Below are 13125 nucleotides of genomic sequence, written 5' to 3'. Positions count from 1 at the left end.
AGGTCTGACATGGAGGAAAGGCAGGAGCAGGCAAATGTGAGCCACAGTGCAGAGGTGGGCTCCAGAGTCAGGCCATGGATGCTGATCAGATGGGCCCAAACGAGAGCAGACAAGGAGGAGAGAGGTATGAAAGGTAATAGCTTGACAACTTTTGTTTGTAGGAATAGAGTGTTGATGCTCATGCTTGAGGAGTATTGACATATAACTGGGTAAAGATGAGGAATTTGACTTTATACTCCTTTTAAATGGTTGTTGTACAATATGGTAGAAACTTAATTCTGGAGAACTTCTGTTGTTGAAACCAAGGGAAATAAATGTTGGGCTTTCTTCATAAATAAGGAAAGGAAAAGAACAAACATTAAATGCCTCTCTGTTGCTGGTCACCCAAATTCTTGCATAGCCTTGGGATTCTGAATGGGACAGGCTTGTGGAAGGGACATTCAGTTTGATCCCCGACTAGGAAGCAGATTACTTAGGGGATTCATGTATAACCCAGGCAAAGGTGGGAGACAAGATGTAGAAGATTGCACCTGAGTGGGTAGCTAGATAGCTCAGAAGTTTCCCATTTATTCATATGCTGTCGTCCATATCAATTGGGCTTCCAAAATAGTTTAGAGATCTGTCAGAGTAATCATCTCAGAGTTTAATAACAGAGAAAGAAAGTGGGTAGTGGAACAAGACAGGGCAAACTATTTCCCTGAGGTTTGAAAAGAAGTACAGAGGAGATGATGAAACAAATGTTTACAGACTGATTCAAATCCCAGTTCTGTCAGGTACTAGCTATGTAACCTCAGAGAAGTTATTTAAACCCTAATTGAAAAAAATTTTTCTAGTATTATTGACTCATGGAATTTAAGAAACAAAACAAAGGGAAAAAAACCCCAAAATGGACTCTTAAATACAGAGAACAAACTGATGGTTGCCAGAGGGGAGTAGGGGGATGTGAAATAGATAAAGGGGATCAAGACTACACTTATCTTGATGAGCACTGAGAAATGTATAGAATTATTGAATCATTATATTGTACAACTGATGCTAATAGAATTTCAATAAAAAACAATGGAGAGAACTTGGTCATTAGGTAAAAAAAAAAGTTTTTTTGAGATATAATTGACACATAACCATGTTTAAGTTTAAGGTGCACAACATAATGATTTATGTATATATTGCAAAACGATTACCACAATAAGTTAACATCCATCACATTACATAGTCACAATTTTTTTCTTTGTACTGACAACTTTTAATATCTACTCTCATGGCACCTTTTAAATATACAATACAGTATTGTTAACTTTAGCCACCAGGCTATAAATTACACCTCCAGAGCTCATTTATTTTATAACTGGAAGTTTGTACCTTTTGACCATCTTCTCCCATATCCCCCACCCCCATCCACCATCTATAGAAACCACCAATCTGTTCTCTGTTGCTATGTGGTATATATTTTTAAGATTCCACATGTAAGTGAGATCATACACTATTTGTCTTTCTCTGTCTTTTTAAATTTTTAAAAACTATTTATTTTTGAGAGAGAGGGAGAGAATGAGAGAGAGTGCAAGCAGGGGGTGGGGGGCAAAAAGAGAGGGAGACAGAATCTGAGGCAGGCTCCAGGTTCTGAGCTGTCAGCACAGAGCTCTATGTGGGGCTCAAACTCAAGAACCGTGAGATCATGACCTGAGCCAAAGTCAGAAGCTTAACCGACTGAGCCACCCAGGCGCCCCTCTGTCTCAATTCATTTAGCATAATGCTCTCAAGTTCCATCTATGTTGTTGCAAGTGGCAGAATGTCCCTCCTTTTTATGACTTGTTGGTATTCCATGTGAGAAATGGAAGTAATAGCACCTGTCACATGGTGCTATTGTGAGGATTAAATGGTAGTTTTTGCAATACACAGAACCTAGCATGTATGTACTAAATTCCATAAATCTTGGTGATTATGGCTCCATCTCTGCTGCCACTGTCCCACTGCAAGTCTTCAACGTCTACCGGCTGAACTCAGGTCTTCTAACCCCATGCTTCTCAAAGGTTAGTGTGTGTAGGCATTACCAGAGGTCTTGTAGCATGAGGATTCTGATTCAGCAGATCTGGAGCAGCTTGAGAATTTGCTTTCAGGCAAGACCAACCATGCTGGGGGTGGGGGGCACACTTTAAAATGCAGAAGTCTAATTGGCATCCCTTCTTTCAGCCTCAACTTCTTTGTAATCATCTAACTCATTCCCAGGGTGATCTTTGTAAAATACCAATGTCGATTATGTCTTTACAAAATATCAATTCAAGTAATAGCACTTCCAAGTGTTCCCACAGGATACTAGGGTAGATCAAATTCATACTTCTCCTCAGCCTATTACTCAAAACTCTTTGCTTCTGGCCCCAACTACTTTCCTAGTGCTCTTGGTTTCAGTTACACTGTGTTGCTTGTCGAGCAAGCCTGGCACTTTATTTTTGGTTTTGTTTTGCATTTTTTTATTGTGGTAGTAGAATACACATAACATAAAATTTATCATTTTAACCATTTTTTTTAATTTTTTTTTCAACGTTTATTTATTTTTGGGACAGAGAGAGACAGAGCATGAACGGGCGAGGGGCACAGAGAGAGGGAGACACAGAATCGGAAACAGGCTCCAGGCTCCGAGCCATCAGCCCAGAGCCCGACGCGGGGCTCGAACTCACGGACCGTGAGATCGTGACCTGGTTGAAGTCGGACGCTTAACCGACTGCGCCACCCAGGCGCCCCTCATTTTAACCATTTTTAAAGCATGCAGCCGAGTGGCGTTAAATGCATTTTACATTGCTGTGCAGGTATCGCTACTCTCCATCTCCACAGCCTTTCCATCATCCCCAAATCAAACTCTGTACCTGTTAAACAGTACCTCCCATTTCTCCTCCCCCCAGCCCCTGGTAACCACCATTTTGCTTTCTGTTTCTTATCATACTTTGCTGTCCATTATTTCAGTGACTCTTCACAACAGCCCTGTGAAGTGGTGCTATTATTATTCCCATTTTGTAGATGAGGAAACTGGGGCCCAGAAAGGTCAAGGTAATTTGCCTGGGTTCACATGCTAGGCATCAGTAAGAACAGTTTGATGTCACTATACCATGATGTTTCACCTTGGTACCTTTACTCAGACTCTGTTTTCTGCCTGTGATGTCCTCTCCTCTCCATTTAGCAGTTGAGGTTTTTTGGATCCATTCCATAATTGTCTCAGATGCCTTCTGTGAAGCTTCTAGCCCAGTAGTGATAATTCCCTTGCCTTGAATCCATGGATTTATGTAGATGTCAGTCTTTCCCATAAACCTATGCACTGCCAAGGTAAAGTGGGCACAGGGATTGAATGAATTGCTGAAATTTCAGAAATGGCAGGATCATGGAAAGGTTTTATAGAACATCAATAAACTTAATTGGAATAAGATTAGAAATTTAATGGATTGCTGATTTCTTTCAGGAACATGTTTAGTTTTTCCAGCACCGTATAAAAACTGGAAATATCCTGCAGGAATGTTGAAGAATGTACGAAACTTTTGCTTCTTAGTATTGCCTCAGACTAAGAGAACATACAGAATTCATAAAACTGTAAAACCAATAAGAGATACACTTGTAGATCCAACTTTGTTTTTCTAGATTGGGGTTTGACTGCCTGCCTGCCTGCCTGCCTGCCTTCCTTCCTTCCTTCCTTCCTTCCTTCCTTCCTTCCTTCCTACCTTCCTTCCTTTCCTTCCCTCTTTCCCTCACCACCCCCCCACCTCTTTCTCTCTTTCTCTCTTTCTTTCCCTCTCTGATTTTTAGGAACAGAATTAGCAGGATGAGAGTTGTTTGGCAACCTTTGGCTGTTCATCAGCATTTTGCCAAGTAGGACTCAGTGTTTGTTTATTTATTTTTTTGGTTAACTTATTCATTCACCAAACATTTATTCAGCATATATATTCTTCCAGGAACAGGTTGGGGTGCTGAGAATGCAACAGTAAGTACAAATAACCTGACCCTGTCCTCAGAAGGGACCACAGAAGGGACACAAAATGAACATCTGCTTTGGTCTAGGAATGAGCGGACATTTTACTTGTGGAGGTGTATGTGCTCCTATGCAAATAGGCTCATTTTCTCCAGTGCCTGGCTTCCCCACCACCTCATCCAGACCAAGGCCCATGACTGTGCATTGAGAGCTTGCTGAAAGAACTCAGGTTTGAGAAAGAAAAGTCACCCTGATCCTGTTTCTGGGTCTCTTTTGGAGCATGACTTTGCCACTTGCCCTTTCCTGGCTTATTTGGTATGGTATTTGGCACCCATATTACATAATCCAGTTGAGATTAATTTCCATTCTTAATTTTATCCATTGGAAAATCATGTTCCCTTAAAATGGATGAGTAACTGATGAAATATAGTCTTATGAGATGTAATTTCTGAAGAAAGTTTTGATTGAAAATAAATTGGAAAATTCTACTGACTTGGTTGATATATTTATGCCATACACATTTGACATCATTACTGTCTACATGAAAATTATAAATATTTCATTCTTTCTCACTGATTAAATATCTTTAATAAACCTTATATGAGTAAGAGACAATGACTTCATTCAAATTTATGAAGCATGCCATCATGCATTTTCCCCTATACACTTAAAAAAATCCCCAGAATCATATTGATACTTGAAAGACCACTTTACTTGAGCAATTGTTTATTTAAAAATGTGTGTGTGTGTGTGTGTGTGTGTGTGTGTGTGTGTGTGTGTCTGTATAAAGGAAGAGTTGGTCCCTGATAATGCACAGCAAATTTTATAACTACAAATATATGGCATGATTATCTTCCACAATGGTATTTTAAATACTCTGAGGTTCCGGGGCGCCTGGGTGGCGCAGTCGGTTAAGCGTCCGACTTCAGCCAGGTCACGATCTCGCGGTCCGTGAGTTCGAGCCCCGCGTCGGGCTCTGGGCTGACCGCTCAGAGCCTGGAGCCTGTTTCCGATTCTGTGTCTCCCTCTCTCTCTGCCCCTCCCCCATTCATGCTCTGTCTCTCTCTGTCCCAAAAATAAACGTTGAAAAAAATTTTAAATACTCTGAGGTTTTTATTTTAAATAAACAAATATTGTAACCAGAGTAATACCCTAAGATGGATTCACTGTTACATTCTGCTTTTCTTCAGACCCTATCTGGTTTTCTTTAGAATTCCATATAAACATTTTAAATGATGTTTACATGAGCCAAACACTTTCTGGCCATTATTGGTCTGTGAAGGCCGCAAGGATTTCCTTCTCTGTCAGTGGGGCCAGGCTAACTGACAGATAGATTGGTGGGGCTGAAGCAGGGGGTGGGGGCAAATTTATCAGCAGAGCACAGTTAGGGCTGTGGTGAGCTAGGACTAAATCTGCTGACTGGCTCATTAGGCCTCCTGGTGATGACCTGTGATTAGGCAGCCCTACAGAGAAGGGAGTTGTTCCTTGGTTACGACGGAGCACTAACTAGTTAACCTCAGCCTCTTCAGATGTGGCAGGGTGAAGATGTGCTCTGTTTCTTGCTAGACCTTTCTCTTTATGAAAGAGAATATTTTTCATGATTGCATTTGTTATCACCAGAAACTACTGCTGGCATTTTCAACTGAATTCTCCCCATTTATGCTGGAACCCCTATTTGTCTATTGCTCTTTCTGTGGCACTTTTAGTAGCCCTGCTCTTTGCCCTTTTCAGATTTATTCCAGTCCCTTGACTGCTGTACTTTTTCTTGTTGAACCTCCCTTATTTCTGCCTGCAACTTCTTACTCAATCTTTACATTAGGGCCCAACATTTCAAACACTTTCTCTGGCCAATATCAGTGCCTCTTTTCTTCCTTGGTGCTCAGGAAAACTCTAAGCAGAGATCAATCTGACCATTTCCCTCCTCCATTCCTACGTGTGGGCTGTTTGTTGCTTTGGAGAAAATCTTGCTTCCGTGCAGCTTAGTACCACTATAGAGTCATGCTCTGCCACCACATGTTGTTCATGATGAGGATACACATTAAGTGGCATCATAGCCTGACTCTGTCACTGAGCTGAAATACCACTTACTCACGACATGTTAGATTTATCCATCTGGTCCACTGCATGGTGATTGACCTCCTCAGGGTTCTCTCTTGTCTCAAGTGGCATCAAGAAACCTCTGCATGGCCAGTTGTTTGTCCTTGATTCACTCCCTGAGAAGACTGCATCTCCTTCACAGTCCTTTAGATTGTATACTGCTAGTAATACTAACATCTCTAATTAAAACTAAAATTTATTGGGTGGCTATTATGTGCTAGACACAGTGCTAGCCACTTTTATGTCCATTAGCTTAATTATCACAGAAACCTTGGCATGTAGGTATGATAATTCAGACTTTACAGTTGAGATGATTGATAGACATAAGGGTTAAAGAACTCACCGATGCCACACAACTATAAAGGGATAGAGTTGGGATTTTTTTTTTAAATTTTTTTTTCAACGTTTATTTATTTTTGGGACAGAGAGAGACAGAGCATGAACGGGGGAGGGGCAGAGAGAGAGGGAGACACAGAATCGGAAACAGGCTCCAGGCTCTGAGCCATCAGCCCAGAGCCTGACGCGGGGCTCGAACTCACGGACCGCGAGATCGTAACCTGGCTGAAGTCGGACGCCCAACCGACTGCGCCACCCAGGCGCCCCTAGAGTTGGGATTTGAACCCAAGTCCAGTTGATTCGGAGCCCACACTCTTCACTGTTCAGCACTGGTTGTATATTATTTTTGAGAGGTGTTTCTTAATTTTGAATGTTACACATATAGCAAACTTAAGAAATGCAAAAAGCTGGAAAAACTAAAATAAAATAATTTAAATAAAAATAGTTTTAATCACACATCATTCCATCACTCAGAGACACTTCTTTTTTTTTCAACGTTTATTTATTTTTGGGACAGAGAGAGACAGAGCATGAACGGGCGAGGGGCAGAGAGAGAGGGAGACACAGAATCGGAAACAGGCTCCAGGCTCTGAGCCATCAGCCCAGAGCCCGACGTGGGGCTCGAACTCACAGACCGCAAGATCGTGACCTGGCTGAAGTCGGACGCTTAACCGACTGCGCCACCCAGGCGCCCCTCAGAGACACTTCTGAATGTTTTCTTTTCTGAGTCCTGTTTTCTACACCACATTTTATTTGTTCGTGTATGTATCATATTTTACATGGTTGGGATAATATAACATATACTATTTTATGACCTTCTTTTTCACCAATAACAAGTATTTTTTCATAATACAGATTCGTTACAAAATGCTTTTCAGTGGCCTCTGCACTGATTAAAAACACATAAAAAATCCACCAGGGAATGTTGCAAATGCTGATACTTTCCATGAAATAAGAAATGTAATTTTAGGAGAAAGGATAAAGAAAGCTGGACTCCTAGTGGTGGGCCAATGCAACAAGTGTAGACATTTCACATGGAGCTTCATTAAAATTCAGCTTTATAAATCCTCAAGCACAACAAGCAAAGGTGGATGAGTCCAAGTATTTATCTGAAATTGTGGAGATTTATTGGCAAGGTCACCATCAGCCCTAAGATATGTAAGTAAATCCCTTGAATTACATTGCTATAGTCTTTATTCTGGTTTGCATCCAAAGAAAGTCATGACCTTGCTACTCAGCCTTATTTTCTCCCTTCCACAGCTGCATAGTGTAATCACTATGAGCCTAGCTTGAGTCCTCGAGTTGGTCTCAGGATGTGTTCGCTTTGATTCTAATAAGATTAAACCTTTAGTGGCATTTAGTCCTGATCTGTTTCTACTGGGAGCTGATGGCGCATGTTATGGTGTCACACAGGCCCCAAATATGGCCCCTGCAAAATGTTTCAAGAATATTAGCAGCAGGAGCCCAGATGTGATCAGCAAGTCCCTTGTCTCCAGAGAAGACTGAGTCTGGTAACTTACTTGGCTCTGGCAGTTTAAAGACTGAGAGATAAAGTAGAGATTCCTTCAACTGTGGATCTTATCCCAACTGAACACTGATAACCTGTGTCATCACAATTTTCACACTAGGAAGTATCTGCATAAATGATTCGCAACTACAGAGAGCAAATGATTAATTACAGAAATTAGTTCATGGTATATTCCCATTATCCATCGATTCAGTGTGTTTTCTTGTGAACTAAAAGAAAAAGTATGTGTATGTGCATGTACACACACACACATACACCCACTCCATGGTAGAAATTTCAAAATTATAATGCTTCTTTTGTCATAAACCAGATTTTAATTTATGCATAGAGCTGTTCCTTAATGGGTGTCTTTTGTCTCATTATTCCATACCTGTGTTTTGCACCACTATTCATTTACTGAAATACTATAGCTTTATAGTAAGCCTCAGTGTCTAGTAGGACACATCCTTTTACACTGTTGTTGTTCTTTAAGATTATTGTGGGTCTTTCTGATTCATTGCTTCCCATAGGAATTTTGTAATAAACTTGTCAAGTTATATAGAAAAGCAAATTTAAGCAAAAAATCTACTGAACTTTGATCAGAATTACATTAATTTGTAGATTAGTTGAGGAGATCTGATATTTTTATGATATTGGGACTTCCTGTCCAGGGATATGGCATATCTTTTCATTTATTTAGGTCTTCTTTTGTCTGCTTTAACAAAGACATTTTCTGTATAGTGTTTTAGTACCTTTTTGTTAAATTAACTACTGAGCACTGCATAGTTTCTTTTCTTTTTTTTAATTTTTTAATCTTTATTTTTATTTTTGAGAGAGGGACAGAGTGTGAGCAGGGGAGGAGCAGAGAGAGAGGGAGACACAGAATCTGAAGCAGGCTCCAGGCCCTGAGCTGTCAGCACAGAGCCCAACACGGAGCTTGAACTCACGAACTGTGAGATCATTACCTGAGCCGAAGTCGGACGCTCAACCAACTGAGCCACCCAGGCGCTCCTCTTTTCTTTTTTTTAAGCAGGGTAATAGTTTTTAAAAATATTTTTATTATTGAAGTATAGTTGATATACAATGTTATATTCGTCAAGTGCACAACATAGTGATTTGACATTTATATACATTATGAAATTCTCACCACAGTAAATATAGTCCCCATCTGTCACCATACAAGGATATTACAATATTATTGACTATATTACATATGCTGTAGTTTTCATCTCCATGATTTATTCATTTTATAACTGGAAATTTGTACCTCTTCATCCCCTTCACCTATTTTACCCATCCCCCACCCCCTCTCCTCTGGCAACCACAAGTTTTATGATTTCTATATGAGGAAACCTATAAATTTATTTAAAAACATGAAAAATGATTTGTGTAATTAAGGAGATATAACTTTTCTTGGAAATACATAATACCATAAGTATGTATAATGCAATTTTAATAAATTACAATCCTATTATTGAAGTTTGGGGAATTAAAACACAATTTTCATAATCATTCAGTTATAGAAATGTCTAATTTCCTTTGTTTAGATCTTTTTCAAAGGTTTCTTCTGTGACCCACAAATTATTTACAAGTATGTTATTTAGGGGCGCCTGGGTTGCTCAGCATCGGTTAAGCATCCAACTTCGGCTCAGGTCATGATCTCACAGTCTGTGAGTTCGAGCTCCGCGTCGGGCTCTGTGCTGACAGCTTGGAGCCTGGAGCCTGCTTCAGATTCTGTGTCTTCCTCTCTCTGACCCTCCACCATTCATGCTCTGTCTCTCTCTCTCTGTCTCAAAAATAAATAAACATTAAAAAAATAAAAAAAAAAGAAGTATGTTATTTAACTTCCAAGTGTTCAGGGGTTTTCCTGAGATTTTTTAATTTATTATTGATTTATTATTTATTTATTTATTTATTTATTTATTTATGTTTCTTTATTTTTTGAGAGAGAGCAAGCTGGGGAGGGGCAGAGAGAGAGAGAGAGAGAGAGAGAGAGAGAATCCATAGCAGGCTGTGCACTGTCAGAGCCTGATGCAAGACTCGAACTCACAAACCGTGAGATCATCACCTGAGCTAAAACCAAGAGTCAGAAGCTTAATTGACTGAGCCACCCAGGTGCCCCTTGATTTCTAATTTAATTCTATTTTGATAAGAGAACATAATCTGTATGGTTTTAATGCTTTAAACTTTCTTAAACTGGTTTTATGACCCAGCATATTTTGGAACTTTATAAGTGTTATACATAGAAATGTATATTCTATAGTTGCTAGGCGTCATGTTCTGTAAACATATGGAGCCAAGTTTGTTGGCACTATGGTAAGTCTTTGATACCCTTACTTATTTTCTGTTTACTTGCTCTATTGATTACTGGTAGAGAAGTATTGAACTCACCAACTATAATTGTGGATTTATTTCTTATTTTCAGTTCTTACTCTATTTTGAAGCTTTGTAATTAGGTGCATATCTATTTAGGATTCTTAATGTTTCCTTGTTTGACTCCTTTATCATTGTGAAATGTCCCTCTTTTTCCTTAGTACTATTCCTTACCTAAAGTCTTCTCTGATATTAATTAGCCATTCAAGCTTTTTGTCATTGGGATTACATAGTATATGCTTCTATTCTTTTACTTGTAACCTAGCTGTGTCTTTCTATTCTTTTACTTGTAACCTAGCTGTGTCTTTATAATTAAGGTATCTTGTAGACACTAGAATAGTTGACCCTTGAACAATACTGGTTTGAACTGCATCAGTCCACTTATGTGGATTTAAAAAAAAAAAAATACAGTACAGAACTATAAATGTATGTTCTCTTCCTTATGATTTTTTTAAAACATTTTCTTTTCTCTAGCTTACTTTATTATAAGAATGTAATATGTAATACATATAACATCCAAAATATGTGTTAATCAATTCTGTATGCTATCAGTAAGGCTTCCAGTCAACAGTAGTTAAGTTTTAGGGGAGTCAGAAGTTAAATGTGCATTTTCAACTGTGTGTGTGTGGGGGGGGTCAGTGCCCTAACCCCCCATATTGTTCAAGGGTAGTTTGGCCTTACTTTTCTATCCAACTTTAGCAGTCCCAGACTTTATATTTGTGTAAAATTAATATAATTATTTTTATGGTTAAGTTTAAGTCTACCTTCTTGCTATATGTTTTCTGTTTTTCCCATTTGATCTTCGTTCTCTTTGTCTTCTTTTTCTGCTTTTTTTTTGATTAAATGAGTATTGAATTAGTATTCCATTTTCTCTCTTGATTTATAATTTGTATCACATGTGCATTTTATTTGTTGCTCTAGGCAGTTTGTAGTATACATCTTTAATTTATTACTGTGTGCTGTGAACTCATACTGTGCCACTTCACATATCATGTAAGAACCTGACAATAATACATTGTTATTCTCTAATCTCCTGTCTTTTGCGTTGCTATTCTCATAGGTTTGACTTCTACTTATATTATAAAATTGAATTTTATTTGAATTATCTTGGCAATAGAGATGAAAAAAGTTCTTTTGTATTTATCTACATATATATTACTGCCAGTGCTTTTCATGTATTTATGTAAATCTGAGTTTCCATCTGGTATCCTTTTCCTTTTACCTGAAGTACTTCCTTTAACATATCTGGTAGTGCTAGTATGTTGGCCTTGACTTCTTTCCGATTTTGTTAATCTAAAGATGTCTTTATTTTACCCTCAGTTTATTTGAAGGGTGTATCTTTGTTGGATATAAAATTCTAGTTTGATTCCAACTCCCCCGAGCACTTTATAGATGTTTCATTTTCTTGCTTGAGTTGTTTGGTAAGAAGTCAGGCAGAGGTCATTCTTTTTTCTCTTATATTAAATGTGTTTTTTTATTTCTGTTTGCTTTTAAGATTTTCTCTTTATAATTGTTTTTCAGCAGTTTGTTTATGATATGCCTTGGTGAGTTTTCTGTTGTGTTTATATTCTTGGATTCATTGAGCTTCTTGAATAAATGAGTTTATATTTTCATCCAGTATGGAAAAAAATGGCCATTCAAATTTTTTTGCCTCCCCCTTCTGGGAATTCAGTTACATATATTTTAGATTTTCTGATATTATCCCACAGTGAGTTCCTGTGCATTTTCTCAGTCTTTTTTCTCCACTCTGCTGGATAAAACTCCAGAGTCTTCCAGCCATGTGTAAGCTGTGATTGTTTAGTTTTGAATTCACCGGATTTGTTCTTTCCCTGGTAGTTGTTCCTTGACTGGTCTTTTAGAGTGTTACCTTGCACAGGCACAGGTTAAGTATTCAGCCAAAGATTCAAGAGAATCTATATTCAGATTTCTGGAATTTGTTTGTTTCACCATAACTTTTCTCTTTCTAGTATTCTGCTTTACAAATTCCACCATCTTGGCTTTGGTAAGATTACTGTACTCTCTTTGGGATTGTGCTTCCAGAACAATCTGGAAGTATCTTTAGGTAGAAACTTGAGATTATTGTAGGGTTCATCTCATTTTTGCTCTTACCTCAGGGTTCATAGGCATGTGCTGCCTGCTGTCCAGTGTTTCCAAATAGGTATTTCCTCTAATTTGTCCAGTTTCTTGGTTGTTCATGGGCTGTTCCCATATCAATTATTCCATGGCCATAAGCAGTAGCCCCTATAAATTTTTGTTTCTATTGTATCGTAAAAAAATATTTTCTAAATGTGGTTGCTGCTATATAGGAACAAAATTAACTTTTACATATTAATCTGGTATACAGCAATCTTTCTGAACTATTTTATTATTTTCATAAATTGCAGAATCTCTTAAATTTTCTATGTAGATAATCATAGTGTTCATGAATGAGGACTTTTATTTTTCCTTTCCAAGAGTTACTCATTTTATTTCTTTTTCTTACCTTAATGCATTGGTTAGTACCTTTAGCACTATATGTTAAGTATCTTAGTAGCCGCATTTATTTTTTTTCCTGAATCTAAAAAATTTCTTTAATGCTCCACCTTTAAGTATCATCTTTGTATGTTTTTGGTTTTTTCCCTTTATCAGGTTAAGGAAGCTTCTGTCTATACCTAGTATGTTAAAAATATTTACGTCTGACTCTTGATCTCAGCTCTGGTCATGATCTCATGGGTTTGTGGGTTCAGACCCCACATTGGGCTCTGTGCTAACAGCACAGCACAGATCCTGCTTGGGATTCTGTTTCTCCCTCTTTCTGCCTCTTTCCCACTTGTGCTCTCTCTAGCTCTCTCAAAATAAATAAACTTTTAACAAATACTTTTAA

The 13125-nt window shown here is 38.3% G+C and overlaps 1 protein-coding gene across 4 annotated transcripts in view; it reads left to right on the top strand.

The window, feature by feature from the left end:
• PASD1 (PAS domain containing repressor 1) overlaps positions 1–13125 on the top strand; it is a 127336-nt gene that overhangs the window by 30726 nt on the left and 83485 nt on the right. Inside the window, exon 1 of one of the 4 annotated variants that reach the window (XM_040467355.1) lies at positions 10162–10205. The exons of the other annotated variants lie outside the window; for them this stretch is intronic. The gene's annotated coding sequence lies outside the window, so the exon portion shown is untranslated. Of the gene's footprint in view, positions 1–10161; positions 10206–13125 lie in introns of those variants that run through there. 4 annotated transcript variants of the gene reach the window in all.

Source organism: Herpailurus yagouaroundi, unplaced genomic scaffold, assembly GCF_014898765.1.
Source record: "Herpailurus yagouaroundi ecotype Mexico unplaced genomic scaffold, PumYag 67440, whole genome shotgun sequence".
In the NCBI taxonomy this organism is placed as follows: domain Eukaryota; kingdom Metazoa; phylum Chordata; class Mammalia; order Carnivora; family Felidae; genus Herpailurus; species Herpailurus yagouaroundi.
This window is presented reverse-complemented; position numbering and strand designations above follow the sequence as displayed.